The sequence below is a fragment of the Castor canadensis genome, chromosome 7 (genome assembly GCF_047511655.1).
Source record: "Castor canadensis chromosome 7, mCasCan1.hap1v2, whole genome shotgun sequence".
NCBI lineage: Eukaryota > Metazoa > Chordata > Mammalia > Rodentia > Castoridae > Castor > Castor canadensis.
Window position 1 is genome coordinate 118,278,989 of NC_133392.1, and position 17,563 is coordinate 118,296,551.

Here is a 17,563-nt window from a genome sequence, read left to right on the forward strand (position 1 = left end):
TTTCTGAGCCTTCTACACGTACAGGTCATGATGGTTAGACTTTTCTTAAGCTTTGTATTTCTCCTGTACAAAGAGGGTGGCTTTCTACTCCTAAGTTAATAACATATGTGCAATATAATTATATCACTCAGACTTATCTATAGAAAACATCTATCATTTTAAGGATATTTTTGTCAGTACTGGGGATTAAACTCAGGGCCTCATGCTTAGTAAGCAAGTATACTATCTCTATAGCTACATTTCCAGTCCTTTTGCTTGCATTTTTTTTTTTATATCTTGCACTTTTTCCAGGACTGGTTTCAGACCACAATCTTCCTACCTCTGCCTCTTGAGTGGCTGAGGTTACAGGTCTTTGCCACCGTGCTCAGCCCTTCTAAGGATTTTTTTAACAAGCAATCCAAGGCTTTCTAAAGTGTTACAAAGGTTGGCAGTGTAGAATATAGCTGGGTTTCTAAGAGTGCCCCAAAACATCACAAGAATGATCCCACATGCACACAGAGAGCTGCTCCTTTTGCCACAGTCAAAAAGGTGAGGAATGTGAGAATGGCTTCTGGGACTCTGGAGTTGAAGATCATAGACAATGGCTGTGATCCAAGCCAGAATAGAAAGTTTTACTACTGTTATCACTACTTCCATGACCTCCAGAAATTTAATGATTAGTCATTGAACACTGAATCTGCTGTAACTATTTTGACACTCAGGCCTAGAGACAGGTGCTGGAATGCCACTGCAAAAGCAAAAAAAATGTCCAGCACCATGCATGCATGGCAAAGCCTTCTGCCTTATCTCCATTTTATTTTTTTTATTCATTTATTCATGTGTGCATGCATTGTTTGGGTCATTTCTCCACTCTCCTCCCCTCTCCCATCCCTTCCCCCTTCACCCCTGCCAGTTCCAGGCAGGTCCTGTTCTGCCCTTATCACTAATTTTGTTGAAGAGAAGACATAAGCACAATAAGGAAGACAAAGCATTTTTGCTAGTTGAGTTGAGGATAGCTATCCCCATTTAAAAATCTCATGTGAGCTGATCTAATTCTTAAATTCTCATTTACCTCCTGAATCCTGGATTCATAGGGCCCTAGGAAAAGTGGTTTTCTGATGTTCTAGATTTTAGCAGTACAAGAAAGTATGGTACACTGAGAAGAAGTGGGACTGGGTGTAAAACAGTAATTAACTAACTTTATCCATGCCACCAACACAGTAGGAAAACTTTGCTTCTGAGGCAGGTAAACCTGATTCTAACATTGAGTTACTGTGCTACCTAAATGGTTTATGTATCCAATATTAGCCACATTTTCCTTCTCCCTTCTCTCATAAACAAGAAGATGGACAATACTTAACTTGGAGTTATGAATATGTAAGTCACCTATCACTAGCGCTCTCAAACTGTATGGTAACATGCCCTGGAGCACCACAGCAAATTCACAGGGGCACCACAGGACATCTATATTTTTAAGAGAATTATAATTACCCTTGGCATTTGTTTTATCTCATGCAAAATATTAGCTTGCAGTAGTTCACATTAGATTAGTCTCAACATTAGTTTAAGCTATAGTCCTCTTGACAATGTCATATCTTTTTAGAAATAGATCTTTAACAATTACTGTGATGTCAAGCTTATACTGCACAAAATTCAGTGTGAGGAAGACAGTGTTAAATATGATTCCAAGTTTTGAGAAAATGTACAATATCCAGTAGGCATCCAATTCCATTAGGAAGTGTTATGGGTTGATATATATTCTTCCACATCAAATTCATATGTTGAAAACCTAATCCATTGTACCTCAGAATGTGGCAATAATTAAAGATAAGGCCTTTGAGGGAGATTAAGCTTAAATGAGGCTATTATATTGAGCCCTAATTCAATATGACCATTGTCCTTTTTTACAAAAAGTTCTCTTTATTTTTCATTACTTTTTAATGTTCAATTACATTTTGAATAGTATAGATTAATAATAAGAGGGGGTCTCATTGAAATAATGTCTATGGTGTACTTTAAACAACTTTACTCCTCCATTATATTCCCACTCCCCCTCTCACCTCACCCCCCTTTTTTATAGTGTTTGATGGGTTGCATTATTGTTGTCTTTAAACATATAGAGTGCTTCTATCTTTACTCTCCTCAATATCCTTTCCTTTCCCCCTCTTCCTTTCCTTTGATCTCCCCTCAGAGCATCTGTCTTTCACATTCATGTGCAATTAACATCATCACCATCATCATCATCATAATCATCATCACTGTAGATCTAGGTTCTACAAATAAGTGAGATTATGCAATATTTGGCTTTTTGAACTTGACTTATCTCACTTGACATGAAGACCTCTAGTGTCATCTATTTTCCAATAAATTGTGCAATTTTGTTTTCTTTATAGCTGAGTAATATTCCATTATCTATATAATATATTCTTTATCCATTTATTGGTTTGGCAGTGAGTGGTAGGCATATTAATAAGGTACATCTATTTTTAGTTTTTTCAGGGATCTCAATACTGATTTCCATAGCATTGATTGAACCAATTTACATTCCCACCAACAGTGTACAAGGGTCCCTTTTCCTCCACATCCTTGCTGTCATTTGCGTTGTTTGTTTTCTTAATGGTTGCCAATCTGACTGTGGTGAAATGTAATATTAGTTTTGATTTGCATTTCTTTTATTACTAAGGATGGTGAATATTTCTTCGTGTATTTATTAGTCATTTACATTTCTTCTGAGAACTGTCTGTTCAGTTCCTTTGTCCATTTATTAAATGGATTATTCTGTTACTATTTAGTTTTTTTGAGCTCTTTGTATATTCTGGATAGGAATCCTTTATTGACTAGCAGGCAAAGATTTTCTCCTATTCTGTGGGTTGTGTCTTGATTCTGGTAACTGTTACTTTTGATGTACAAAAACATTTTAATTTGATGCAGTCCTATTTGCTGATTCTCACTCTTGTTTTGTGGGAAATTGGTGTCCTATTCAGAAAATAATTACCTAGGCCTATATCTTTCAGAGTTTTCCCTATGATTTTCCTGTAGTAGTATAAAAGTTTCAGGTCTTATGTTAATATCCTTCATTCATTTGGAATTGATTTCTATACAGGTGAGAGATAAGTGTCTAGTTTTAGTCTTTTGCACATAGATAGCCAGTATTCCCTATACCATTTGTTGAAAAAGCTGTTTTTTCTCCCACTGGAGAAATACACTATGCTTTTGGCTCCTTTGTCAAAGATCAGCTTGCTGTACAGTGTCATTTTATTTCTGTTTTTTCTTTTCTGTTCCACTGGTCTTCATGTCTGTTTTTGTGCCAGTACCATTGCTATTTTTATTACTACAGCTCTGTGGTATAATTTGAAGCTCAATATTATAATTCCTCCAGCAGTGCTCTTTTTGCTCAGGATTACTTTTGCTATTCAGGGTCTTTTATTCTTCCATATGAATTTTAGGATTGGCTTTTCTATATCTATAAAGAATGCACTGAAATTTTAGTGGGCATTGCACTGAATGTATTAATTGCTTTTGGTAGTATAGCCATTTTCCACAATATTAATTCTCCAACCCATAAGCATAGTAGGTCTTGCCATCTTCTGGTGTATTCTCCAATTTCTTTCTTCAAGGTTTTGTAGTTTTCATTATAGAGGTCTTTCACTTCCTTGGTTAGGTTTATACCTAGGTATTTTTTTTAGGCTATTATGAATGGAATAGTTTTCCTGATTTCTTTCTCACCTTATTCATTGTTGCTATATAGAAGAGCTACTGATTTTTGTATGCTAACTTTATATCCTGCTATATTCCTCAAAGTGTATCAGATGTAGGAGTTTTTGGTGGAAGCTCTAGGGTCTTTTAACTATAGAATCATATCATCTTCAAGAAGAGATAATTAGCCTTTTTCCTTCCCTATTTGAATACATTTTAATTTTTTCTCTTGCCTCATTGCTCTGGCTAGGAATTCCAGTACAATATTAAATAAGAGTGTGGGATCCCACTCTTATCTCATTCCTGACTTTAAAAGAAATGGTTTCAGTTTTTTCCCATTTAGTATGATGCTGGCTTAGGTTTGCCTAATAAAGCTTTTATTATGTTGAAGTACTTTCCTTATGTTCCAAGGTTCTGCAGAGCTTTTATCATGAAAGGATGTCAAAGGCTTTTTCTCACATTAACTAAGGTGATCATGTGACTTTTGACCTTGGTTCTATTTATGTGCTGAATTGCATTTATTGATTTACATATGCTGAACCATCCTTGAATCCCTGAAATGAAATCAACTTGATCATGGTGTAGGATCTTTTTGATAGATTGTTGATTTCAGTTTGCAAGTATTTTATTGAGGATTTTTGCATCTGTGTTTATTGAAGAGATTGGCCTATAATTCTCTATTTGTTGTGTCCTTGTCTAGTTTGGAATGAATGTAATAGTGACTTTATAGAGTGAGATACCATTTCATGGAAAATTGTGAAGCGTATAGGTGTTAGTTCTTCTTTAAAAGTGCAGTAAAATTCAGTAGTGAATCCTGGATTTTCTTTGATGGGAGAATAATAACGGCTCATTAATAGTTTTATAACCTCTTTGTTCAGTCTTGGTTAATCCAATGCATCTAGAAATTTATTCATTTCTTCTAGATTTTGCACTTTATTTGAATATAGGTTTCAAAGTTTTTTCTCATGATCCTCTGGATTGCATTATTATTTGGTGTGATATCCCCCTTTTAATCTCTAATTTTATTAATTTGGGTCTTTCTTCTCTTTCTAGTCAGATTGGCTTAAGGGTTTATCAATATGATTTATCTTTTTGAAGAACCAACTTTTTGTTTCATTGTTGCTTTGTATATATTTTTGACTCTACCTCATTAATTTTTGTCCTAACTTTCATTATTTCTTTCTGTCTGATAATTCAGTTTTGTCTTGTTCTTGTTTTTCTAGGAGCTTGAAGTACATCATTAGGTAATTTATTTGCAATCTCTGGATTTTTTTTTGTTTTTTTTTAATTGTTATAAACTTTAGGACTATCACTTAGCCCTTCCCTGTAGCACTGCCTTTGTTGTATTGCATTGATTCCTGTAAGTTGTGTTTTTATTTTCATTAGCTTCTAGGAACCTTTTGAACTCCCCCCCTCATGGTTTCAATGATCCAACAATATGTTTTTCAGTTTCCATGTGTTCAAATAGTTTCTGTAGTTTCTTTTATTTTGGAGTTCTAGTTTTATTCCATTGTGGCCTGATAGAATAAAGGGAGATATTTCAGCTGTATTATATTTGCTAAGACTTCCTTTGTGTCCTAAAATATGATTTATTTTTGAGAAAGTTCCATGGGTTGCTGATAAGAATTTGTTTTGTGCTGCAGCTGGATGATATACTCTGTAGATGTTTATTAAGTCCTTTTGGTCTATAGTTTCATTTAATTCTGAGATTTCTTTGTTGATTTTTGTCTGGATGACCTATCTATTGGTGATAGGGGTATTGTAGTTTCTCATTATCACTATTTTGGAGTCTATCTATATTTTTCAGTCCAGTAGTGTTTGTTTAATGAAATTGGTTGCATAGACATTAGGCTCATATATGTTAAGAATTGCTATTTGCTCTTTCTATACTATTCCCTTTACTAATATTAATTGACCTTTTGTCTCTTCTATCTAATTTTGGTTTGAAGTATACTTTATCAGAAATAGGTATAGGTACTCCTGCCTGTTTGGGAGATCCATTTGCTTGGAAAATCTTTTCCCATCCTTTCATTCAAGCCATTGTTTTTGTTAGTGAGATGAATTTTTTTTATAGGCAACAAATTGTTAGGTCTTGCTTTTTAATGCAGCTCACTGTTCTATGCCATTTGATTGGGAAACTGAGATCATTAATACTGAGTGTTAATATTGAAAAGTATATAGTAACTCCTGCCATTTTGTTATTTTTGTAGTGTTGATTCTTTCTTAATTTGCTTTCCTACTATTTTTTTTTTCATCTTCTGTGTGTAGGATTCCTTTGAGTATCTTCTGCAGTGTTGGTTTAATGGTCATAAATTGCTTTAGTTTTGTTTATAAAAACTTTTTATTTCTCCTTCAATTATGAATAATAGTTTTGTTGAGTAATCAAGGTTTTATTTTCTTTTATCACTAGAAATAGCTTGTTCCATTCCTTCCTCGCTTTTAAGTTTCTACTGTTATTCTGATAGGTTTACCTCTATAAATGAATGGGATCTTCTACCCATTTTGATATTTTTCCTTGTTGTCTGTACTTATTTTAACTGCAATATGTCATAAAGAGGTTCTTTTTTATCTTATCAGTTTGGAGTTCAAGAGGCCTCCTGTACCTGGATGGACATCTCTTTTCCAAGAATTAGGAAGTTTTTTTCTATTATTTTGTTGAATATGGCTCCTGTGCCTTTATCTTGCATGTCTTTTCCTTCTTCAATGCCCGTAATTCACAGGTTTGGCCTTTGAATAGAGCCACAGAGTTCTTGCCTGTTCATATTTCTTCATTCTATTTTCTATATATTCATATGATCTTTCTATTATATCTGCTTTGCCTTCAAGTAATGAAATTTTGTCTCCACCTGATTAAGTTTCATGGGGAGGCTTTCAACTGAATTTATTTGACTTAAGGAGCTTCTTATTTCTAGCTTCAATTTGATTTTTTTTCAGGCTTTCTATATCTCTATTGAATTTTCATTTCATGTCTTGCATTGTCTCCCTTATTTCATTTAGCTGTTTATTTGTATTCTCCTTGAGGTCATTTAGTTGATTCCTTGTATTCTCTTTAAATTCATTTAGCCATTTATTCCTATTCTCTTTTTTTTTTGATATTTTTGTACATGTCTTCTTTCATCTCATTATTGTTCTTATCATTCTTTCCAGTGCCGAAAATAAGATTTCATCCCCTTCACTATCACTATCAATCAGATCTTTTGTTGTGATTGTTGACTTTTTGAGGAGTCATATTCCTTTGCCTTTTCATATTTCTTGTGCTTCTACTTTGAGACATGCCCATCTATAGTCAATTAATTGATTTAGGGTTTTCAGTCACCTAAAGTCTTTCTCTTGAATTGTTCTCTATGTTCTGGCAGGACTGGTCAGTGGCATAGTCAATGTCCTGTTTCTAACCACTAGCCTGGTGGTATAACTCAGCAATAACAAATTCACCAATTCAATACCAAAGCAGATATTTGCATGAATTAAAATATCATTGGCAGCATTATTTCTACAACTGATCACATGTTATATATTAAGGGGACTAGCATTCTTGTATGGTACAGTATGGGGTTAGAAAAATAAAATAAGTTTTTAGTAGCATTTAAAACTTAAGTAGTAAAAATAAGAAGGGTGAGAGAAAAATTAGAAATAAGGAAGATGGGAGAAGAATAGTGAAGTGTGAGGGCTGCAAGTAACAAAACACCAGTACGTAGGGATATGTTTCAATTATTGTAGAGAACAGAGCTATTGTCAGGGATTGCAAAGGGATAGAAATGTGAAGATTAATAAAAGAAGGTGTAATGTATTCCACTAATAGAATAATTTGTAAGAAAGAAATAGGAAATGTGAATAAAATGAAAAAGTAAGAAGAATGACAATATAGAAGAGATATACAAATTAAAATTGAAAAAAAATTCTGTCAGTATTTCTTCCTTGTTGAGAAGAGCCCAGTGTTTTCTGGGCTCTATTATGCTCCCCTCCAATTTATGATTCTAAGGTCTTTTTTTTTCCTTCAGTTCTCCAGTTGTGTTTATTCACATGCCCTATCAGACCTCTTGAATGACCTGCTTTAACTTTCTGAGGGGAGAAGGTATAAGAAAGGCTCTAAATTAGTCCAGCTTCTGAGGTGAGGTGAGGCAATTTCAGGCATATAAGTTAGCAGTTGTGGTTGAGTGGTAGGATCACTGAGCACAGCTAGTGGATCAGAAAGCTCTCTACAGCTTTGAAAGCCTGTACTTTTTCCTGTTCTGGCTAGTCCATGATGAGCATTTTTCCCCTTTTCCCTGGTGGCTTCCAGTTTAATGTTTCTGGATAGTGAGGGGTGGATAGTTCCTGTCATTTGTGTATATGCATATATTGCTGGGTTGGGAAGTAGGTTAAGGGTTTTTGCTAGCTGGCCAGCTCCTTTCCACATCCTCCTTGTCTTGGGATAGGTACTTGGATGTTGATCTTTAGCCATCTAGCTTGCTTGCTTCCCACTCTTCCTTTGGATAGAGACACTGGACCTGAGTGGCTTCACTCCACCAATGCTCACATGAGGCTACATGAGTGGCTTCACTCCACCAATGCTCACATGAGGCTACATGAGAGCACCTTTAATCAGCCTGATTAGTCAAAAGTTTTCTCAGGGGCCAGATATATTTGCACTCATGCACTGAATTGTCCTTGCAGCAGCCCCCAAAACTAGAAACAGTTTATTCCACTGCCTAGTTCCCATGGCAGCCTTTCTGATCTGGGTAATGGTTTATAGACACTGGTCAGCTTCCATCCAGTGGCCTAGGCAAGGCTTTTCAACCTGCTCTTAGCCCTCCATACAATTGTTTCATTCATAGGGCACTCTCATAAGTTGCTCTCATGGGAAGCAATTCAACTCTGGACAGTGAAAAGAAGAAGAACAAAAAACCGGGGTTGAGAAGACCATAAGGTGGAACAAGTCAGGGTCTGTGCCCATGCATCAGTAGTGGATTTGAGCTCTTAGAGGTTTAGTTAGTGATTGGTATTTCTGGCTACTCTCTGTCCCTATATCCTTATACTAGCATACTCTTTTTTAGCTTACTAACTTGCCCACCTGTCCTTGCAGCCACATACCTGAGGTTTTATTTCAGATTTGTAGAGACATGGGGAAATGGTACCTGTCATCAGTCTGTTATCTTGCCTTTTCTGACTATTGTCCTTAAAAGAAGAGAAAACTTGGATATAAACATATGTGCATGCAAAAAGAGATGATGATGTGAGGTTGGAGGGAGAAGGTGGACATCTGAAAGCCATGGAAAGAGGTCTCAGAAGAAACAAATCCCAATGATACCTTGATTTTGGACTGTTAGTCTTCAGAACTGTGAGAAAAGCAATTTTGTTTCAAAGCCACTTCTGGCATTTTGCTGTGGCAGCCTCTGTATGCATCAAATTGACTGGGACATGATTTGCCCAGATATTGTTAATCATTATTCTTATGTGTCTATGAGGGTGTTTATGAGTGATATTGATAACTGAAATGGTAGGTTGAATTGGTATAACCCTAAGAGTGGGAAGATTGGCTTCCCAAATACTGGCGAGCCCCATCCAATGCATTGAAGTTTCAAATAGAATAAAAGTCTGAGTAAGGAAAATTTGTTATCCTTACCTGACCACTTGTGCTGGAACATTGCTCTCCTGCCTTTGAGATGAGACTTGGACCACTGACCCTTTAGGGCCCAGCTTGCTGTTGGCAGATTATAGTCTTATCAACCTCCAATAATTATGTAAGCCACACACATACACACATCCTATTTGGTTCTTCTTCTCTGGAGAATCCTGAATAATTCAAAGCTGCAGCAAACAAATCCATTGCAATATTAAGAATAAGAATATATATGTATGTATATACATATATTCAACTTTTATTATTGTTGTACTGGGAGTACAATGTGACATTTACAAAAGTTCTTGCAATCTATCATAGTTGATTTGCTTCCTCCATTTTTCTCCTTCCCCACATTCCTGCAATAATTTCAACATGTCTCATTTTTTCCATTTACATATATGTGCACATAACATTTCCATCATATTCACCCTCCGCCACCATTTCCTTATATCCTCCCCCTTCCCACTGGTATCAACCCCCTAGTCAGGACCTGTTTGCCTTCCTGTTGTACATTTTTGAAAAAGAAAGAGAATGACTTTTTTTTTTTAACATAGCTGTATAGGGAGTTCCTTTGTGATCTTTCCATGTGCATATGTATTGTAGTTTGGATTGGTACATCCCCTCTGTTTTTACCATAGTCCCATTCTTATGGTGATTTCAACAGGTTTAAAATTCCACATTCATTCTTGTATAGGAAGTTCATCAACCATATTCATCTTCTTGACTTCCTTCTTTTACCCTCCTTTTTCATTTGCAATCTTCCCTTAGGGTGACCTGTTTTTCATAATATTGTTTGTATTTGTATTGGGTCTATGTTCCACATATGAGAGAAAACATGTGGCCTTTGACTTTCTGAACCTGTCTAACTTCACTTAAGATGATGTTCTCCAGTTCCATCCATTTACCTGCAAATGACAAAATTTCATTTTTCTTTATGGCTGAATAAAATTCCATTGTATATTAATACCACATTTTCTTAATCCATTTATCAGTGGTGGGGCATCTTAGCTGTACCATAAGAACATAATAGCTTAGCTATTATGAATAATGCTGCAATAAACATGGATGTCCGTGCCTTTATTGTAACCTAACTTACATTCCTTCAGGTATACCCCTTAGAGTGGTATTGCTGAACCATATGGCATGTCTATTTTTAGTTTTCTGAGGAGCCTCCATACTGTTTTCCATAGTGGTTGTACTAAGGCAGGAAGAAAAAATAAAAGGAATATAAATAGGAAAGAAAGATGTCAAAGTATCCCTATTTGCAGATGACATGATCTTATACCTAAAAGACCTGAAAAACTCCACCAAAAAGCATGTAGACATCATAAACACCTTCAGCAAAGTAGCAGGATACAAAATCAATTTACAAAAACACTATATACCAGAAATGAACAGATTGAGAAAGAATGTAGGAAAACAATTCCATTTACAATAGACTCCAAAAACATAAAATACCTAGGAATAAACTTAACAAAGGAAGTGAAAGACCTCTACAATGAAAACTATGAACCATTGAAGAAAGAAATCATAGATTACAGAAGATGGAAATATCCCCTACATTCATGGATTGGTAGGATCAATTTTGGTGAACATGGCTATATTACCAAAAACAGTCTACATGTTCAATATAATCCCCATCAAAATTCCAATGACATTTCTCACAAAGATTAAAAAATCAACCCTAAAGTTCATTTGGAGCACAAAAGACCACAAATAGCCAAGACAACACTGATCACAAAGAGCAATGCTGGAGGTATCACCATACCCGACTTCCAACTATTCTACAGAGCCATAGCAATGAACTCACACCTGCAATGCTGCCTATTCAGAAGGCAGAGATCAGGAGGATCAGGGTTCGCAGTCAGGTTGAGCAAATAGTTCACAAGACCCTATCTCGAAAAAACCCATCACAGAAAAAAGGGCTGGTGGAGTGGCCTGAGTTCAAACCCCAGTACCACACACAAACAAACAAAAAAGCCACAGCATTGCCCTGGCAAAAAAAAAAAAAGACATGAACACCAGTGGAACAGGATAGAAGATCCAATATGAATCTATGCAGCTATGCCCACCTGATATTTGACAAAGGTGCTCAAAACATGTGATGGAGAAAAGACAGCCTCTTCAGTAAATGTTGCTTGGAAACTGAATATCTGCATGCAGAAAACTGACAGTAGATCCATATCTTTCACCCTGTACAAGTATCAACTCAAAGTGCATTAAGGACCTTAATATAACACCTGAAACTTTGAAGCTAGTGCAAGAAGGAGCAGGGAATACATGGAATTAATAGACATAGGAAATGACTTCCTCAATAAAACCCAAATGCTCAGCAACTAAGAGAAAGGAGTGACAAATGAGCTATATGAAATTAAAAAGCTTCTGCAGAACCAAAAAAATGGTTACCAGACTGAAGAGGTAGCCCACAGAACAGGAGAGAATCTTTGCTATCTATACATCTGACAAAGAGTTCCTAGCCACAATATGCAGAGAGCTCAAAAAGCTAAACTCCCCCCACTACCCCACAAAATCAATGAGCCAATGAGAAATGGGTAAATGAACTGAACAGAGCTTTTTCAAAGGAAGTAGTTCAAATGGCCAAGAAATACATGAAAAAATGCTCAACATCCATGGCCATAAAGGAAATGCAAATCAAAACCATGTTAAGATTCCACCTCATTCCTGTTAGAATGACTATAATCAAGAACACAAACAACAACAAATGTTGGCAAGGATGTGAGAAAAAGGGAACTCTCATACACTGTTGGTGTGCATATATTTTATTTAAATTTATTATTTTTTCAAGTATTGTTAGATCATAACAATAAATACTTAAGTTGTTTTGATACTATTATTTTTAAAACAGAATTATCAAATTTTTTGTTAAGTCTACACATGCCATGAAAAAGTTACTGAAACACTGTTTCATAAACTTGAGAAATTTTAGGGTTATCTGAGCTATGGTAAAACATAACAGGTATCATAATAGTTCTCATTATGATGAATGGGGAATCTAATTTCTTACTCTTAAAAGGGGGTTACTTGTGTATAAGGACATAATTGAGGTGCATGGTCCTAGAAGATTCAAAAGGCTCTCTCGAATAAGATACCATGGCAGCATTATATAAAGTACAGTACATTAGCAGAAACCTTATAAGGAAGGTAGGGTGATTAAGGACAAAGCAGGGGAGAGATAAGAGCAAGAGTTATCTCTACTGATGTTTGTCCCTATTCTAAGGAAAAATAAACTAGATTTCTTAGATACTTTACCTGTTGCTTTCATTTTTGCAACTTTGGAGCTAATATTTATTATTCAAGCCAATGCAATTACAATGGAGGAGGAAAAATAGTAGCTAAAATGAGGAAAATATGGGGCAAAATTATACCCACATGGCTGAGGAGCTACAGCATCTGCTGCAGTGATTGACAGGTCCTCAAGATGAATCTAGCACTGGAGCAGGTTCTGGAGGGGCTCCTTCCCCTACAAGATCAATCTGTGAGTCAGCTGTGTACACCTTATGCCCTCCTCCATCCAGTGCATCTTATGACACATGCCTCTACAGGTTTTGCAGCCCTGTAGCCGGTGGTGCACACTTACCACTTCCCCAGCTCTGCTGCCACTTAAAACACTCCTGGAACTCCATGTGTGGTCAGCTGTTCTTCTTGGAGTCCATCTACTTCTGAAGTCAAAGAGGTGCAAGCCACCAATTCTACAGCACTGCTTCAAGGTCACAGACAGCCCCCACTCTGCCAGGGTAGCATTGACACGGGCAGCACAAGTCCCCAATTTAGGCCAGGTTAGGCACTACAGTTAATGTGAGTGGGCAGTGCTCTTCATTCTCCCTGACCCCGGGTCTCCAAAGGCTCTGCTCACCACATGTCCCCCTCCTCTAGGTTCTAAGGTTGTGGAGGATTGGAACAGGAAGCATGGGTTGCCAACCAAATGAGAGGCTTGCACTCTGCACTAGCATTGCCTATCTTGGAACCTGCCTCCTGAAGTTGTGATTTCCACACTGTTAACCTGATGCCTATGAGCCTCCAGACCTGACCAAGAACCCGACCCTGCCCACCACTCCCATCACACTCATACCTGGCTGTCTCCATGAGGTTCTGGGAGACATTTGCAGAATTGGAGCCTCTGCTCACCATGCCCGTTCCACCAGGGATGTGCTAGCAGGTCTCCCTGGATGCTCTCTGTCAGACTGGGGTGGGGGTACATGTTCCAGGATGCATGCTGTATTCTTTGACACTGTGACCCCCAATATCACGTTCTTGGAGAGTTTCTTAGAATGATCTTCTAGGTTCTCAGTACCTTTCAGCTATCTCAACAGACATAAGATGCTGGTTTGGGGCCCACCATCTTGTGAGGAGGGTTCTAAACTCTGCCTTTATCTGTTGTCAGTAACACCCCCCCCTGCAGTGTTGAATATATAAAGTTTTAAAACTGAATTTCTATCTCCTTTCTGTGTCATAAACTTGATAATTCTTTTTCTCTAGGAAATAAAACTGCACTATTCATACCAGGGTCCAGTATGAAGTATAGCCATCACTACTGCGGTGAGAAGTCTCACTGGGTCTGCCTCAGCTCCTTCATGGAGGGAAACTATACAGGCTTTGAGTGAGGAAGAAATACTGCTCCTTGTCTCTAACCATAGTAAGCCATGAAAAAGGAGAAGATATGAGGGACCTTGGCAGTTTCCTGTAAGTCACAAAATGCTGCTAAATACCTTACCTTAAACTTCTAATTTTAATCTACCCAAATGTATATGAGGATTCTGTTAAGTATGGTGAACAAAACAGTCTGGGATATAGAGTATCATATACTAAACAAATGGGTACTTTCCTAAATTTTTTAATGTAAACCATTAGTACACTGAAACTAGACACACAAGGTATGTATTGGCCATCAAGGCATTATTAACCTTTACTAATTACAAAGCTTATTATGTGTCAGATACTTGTCTAGACACTTTCTGCACATTCTCTCATTCAAAACTCACATGATTTTAAAAGGTTGGCACTACTAGTATCCTAGTTTTCAGATTAAAAAAAAACTGATACACGCAAGAGTGAGTAACTTCTTCAAAGTCACACCACTAGTAAGGTGGAGGAGACAGAATGCATATGCAAGCAATCCTATTCCAGATCTCTATGCTGTATTCATTATTACTTCTTGAATATATGTAGGAGTACCTAGTTTAGCCTCTTCAAACTCTTCTCATGTCCACATGATCTGATGTTTATGTTTAAAAGGATCTCAAATTAATGATTCTCCATTGCTGTACTCTGAATGTTTGTGTCCCTCAGATTTCATATGATGGAACTTAATCCCCAATTTGACAGTATTAAGAAGTTGGGCCTTGTAGAGTGACAAGGTCTTAAGGGGAAAGCCCTCATGAGTGGGATCAGTGTTCTTGGGAGAGAGGCACAAGAGAGTTGCCTTGGCTCTTCCATCATGTGAGGACACAGTGAGAAGTATGTCAGAGCAAACCCTCAGCAGATGCTGACTCTGCCAGTGCCTTTCTCTTGGATTTCCCAGTGTCCAGAACTCTGAGCAATAAGTTTCTGTTGTTTATAAGCTAGCCACTCTATAGTATTTTTTTACAACAGCCTGAATAAATTAAGACATCTGCTTTCTTCCCAAGTCATTCCACCTTTAGCCTCTCCTTCAGCCATTCCTGGTACCTTGTCCCATATTTACCTGAACTTACCAGACTCTTCATTTGACACCTCATTCTTAGGCTTATATCCTATGTCTTGAACCTTATGGATAGTCTGGTCATCTTGATTTCAAACTTGGTTCTTAATCCAATGATTCCTTCCTGGATACACTGTCTTGGGATATCCTAGGTGATGAACATCTGAGCTCAGTTCAGTCCCAGCAATGTCCTACTTGTGTCCTTCCTCTTTCATTCATCTAATTTATGTAATTCATGCTAATTTATATAATGAATTATGATTGTGCTAAGCATTAGAGTTATAATGGTGAAAAAGAAATAGTTCCAACTCTCATGAATTTACAGCCCAGTAGGGAATTCAGGCAAGTAAATAATCTGTATGGAGAAATATGCTGAGAGGATCCAAGATGGCTACTAGAGGGCAGAAGCAGACAGCGTACACTCCATAAATCAAAAGTTTTGCTAAGGATGCTGGAGCCACACTTGGCAGAAAAAACCACCAAGAAGAATCAAAACACCGACACGCTGAACCCACAACGCGTATAAGGCTTCTCCAAGCCACGTTACACTGAGAAACGGACAGCATCCATGCTGCCAGACAGCAGCTCCAAACCTTGGGAGACACAGACCAACAGGTGAGCAAATAAGCAGCACATGTTACTCCCACAGCTACTCCTGGATAAACTAGCATAGCTCCCTGGACAGACTGACCTCTGCCCTGCAAAAAAACCCAAACACCAGAAAACTGAATAATAAACAAGGAACTGAAAAGGAACACACAGCAGATGGGGCAGGGTGCTCTAAGTGCACTGGAGAAGCGGGGAAGAAAGGAGCTGATCTCCATGTGAACTTTCAGTAAACAAAGACTGGAAAGGCAGAAGGGCCGACAGTGGGCAAGTGATGAGCTGCTGCCTAAAATAGGGCAGATAGCAGTCCACAAAGCTCATCTCCTGAGGCAGTAAGCAACTTCCAAAGTCAAACAACATTGCAAAATTGAAAAACAGTCAGAAAACCAGCATAGCATGTTGATAGCAGAGAGCCAGCTGATGGATCTCTGACCTTGTCCCAGAGAAAGGGCACAAGGGAAAGAAACAAGACCCCAAGAAGCCAACACAGTGAAACCCAACTCCAAAGCAGGATGGCTAGTGGGCCACAGAGCTAATCCCTGGAACTGGCTAGTGGGCCACAGAGCTAATCCCTGGAACCTGAGGACAAGCCAAATCTCACTGAGGGATGAGCTGACTAAGCAGCTGCTGCTGAAAGAGAGGAAGAAAAACTGGCTAGACTCCCCAAACACCTGGTGAGACTAAGACAGAGCTTCTGCATAAATACCAACACCAGGACTAGATGCTGAAAGAGTAACACCAGAACTACTAAGACTGAAATTCTATTTTTCCTGAACCTGGAAAATTTTTTATGTGCTTGTTTGTTTTCTTCCCTGTTGGTTTGTCCACCACCTCTCCCTGTTGATTTCTTTGGTTCTCTCTTTCTTTTTTTCTTTTTCTTTCTTTGTTTTATTAGTTTTACTATTGTAAGTTAGCTAATACTATATTACACACAGACCAGGGACAGAAACAGCACCAAGTGGAGCAATGGGAAGATGAAAAAGGGATAGAAACCATTCTCCCCCCAAAATTAAATTAATACAGGATTCAGAGGGAAATGAATAAAATGGATGCCCAGTTCCAGACTCCAACAAAACAAAGATAAACTATACCAAGGAACCCAATGAAGCCCACAAGAAAATTCTGAAAGAAGAAATCTTGAAAGTAAACACTGAGAAGTTCATGGAGATGTTACTAGACATGGTCAACCAAAACACACAGGAGGCACTTAAGAAATTCCAAGACAACAAAAATAAAGAATATGAGAAGACACAAAAACAAATAAATGAACTCATAGGAGCCCTAAATTAATACCAAAGTGAAATAGGGAACACTATAAATAGAGAGATAAAAGAATTACGGACAAAAATTGACAATATTAAAGAGGAAGTGACCCATGATACGGAAAACCTCAGAAAAAAGAATAAAACAGAAATACAAAACACAATAGAAGGCCACTCCAGCAGAATAGAACAAGCAGAAGACAGACTCTCACAACTTGAAGATGAAAGGAAATTAAAGGAAAAACTGAAGAGCTATTATTCAAAACAAGACCTGTGAAAGGAATATGCAAGAAGTCACTGACTCCATCAAAAGACCAAACCTGAGAATCATGGGCATTGAAGAAGGAGAAGAGGTGCAAGCAAAAGGGATTCCTAATATATTCAACAAAATAATAACAGAAAACTTCCCAAATTTAGAGGAAGCCTCCCGGACACCAAACAGACTTGACCAAAATAGAATTACCCCACAACATATTATCATTAAGACAACAAGCACAGAAAATAAAGAATATTGAAGGCTGTAAGAGAGAAAATACAAATAACATACCAAGGTAAATCCATAAAAATCACAGCAGATTTATCAATGGAAACCTTAAAAGCAAGTAGGGCATGGAGTGAGGTATTCTGGGCATTGAATAAAAATAACTTAAATCCTAGGATACTCTACCCAGCAAAACTATCATTCAAAACAGATGGAGCAATAAAAGTCTTCCATGATAA

At 37.4% G+C, this 17,563-nt stretch overlaps 1 long non-coding RNA gene across 2 annotated transcripts in view; it reads right to left on the bottom strand.

Moving 5' to 3' along the window:
- LOC141424936 (uncharacterized) overlaps window positions 1–17,563 on the bottom strand; it is a 158,588-nt gene that overhangs the window by 63,203 nt on the left and 77,822 nt on the right. For both annotated transcript variants that reach the window (XR_012449902.1, XR_012449901.1), the window contains exon 4: window positions 9,278–9,462. This is a non-coding gene — a long non-coding RNA (uncharacterized lncRNA). The remainder of the gene's footprint in view (window positions 1–9,277; window positions 9,463–17,563) is intronic.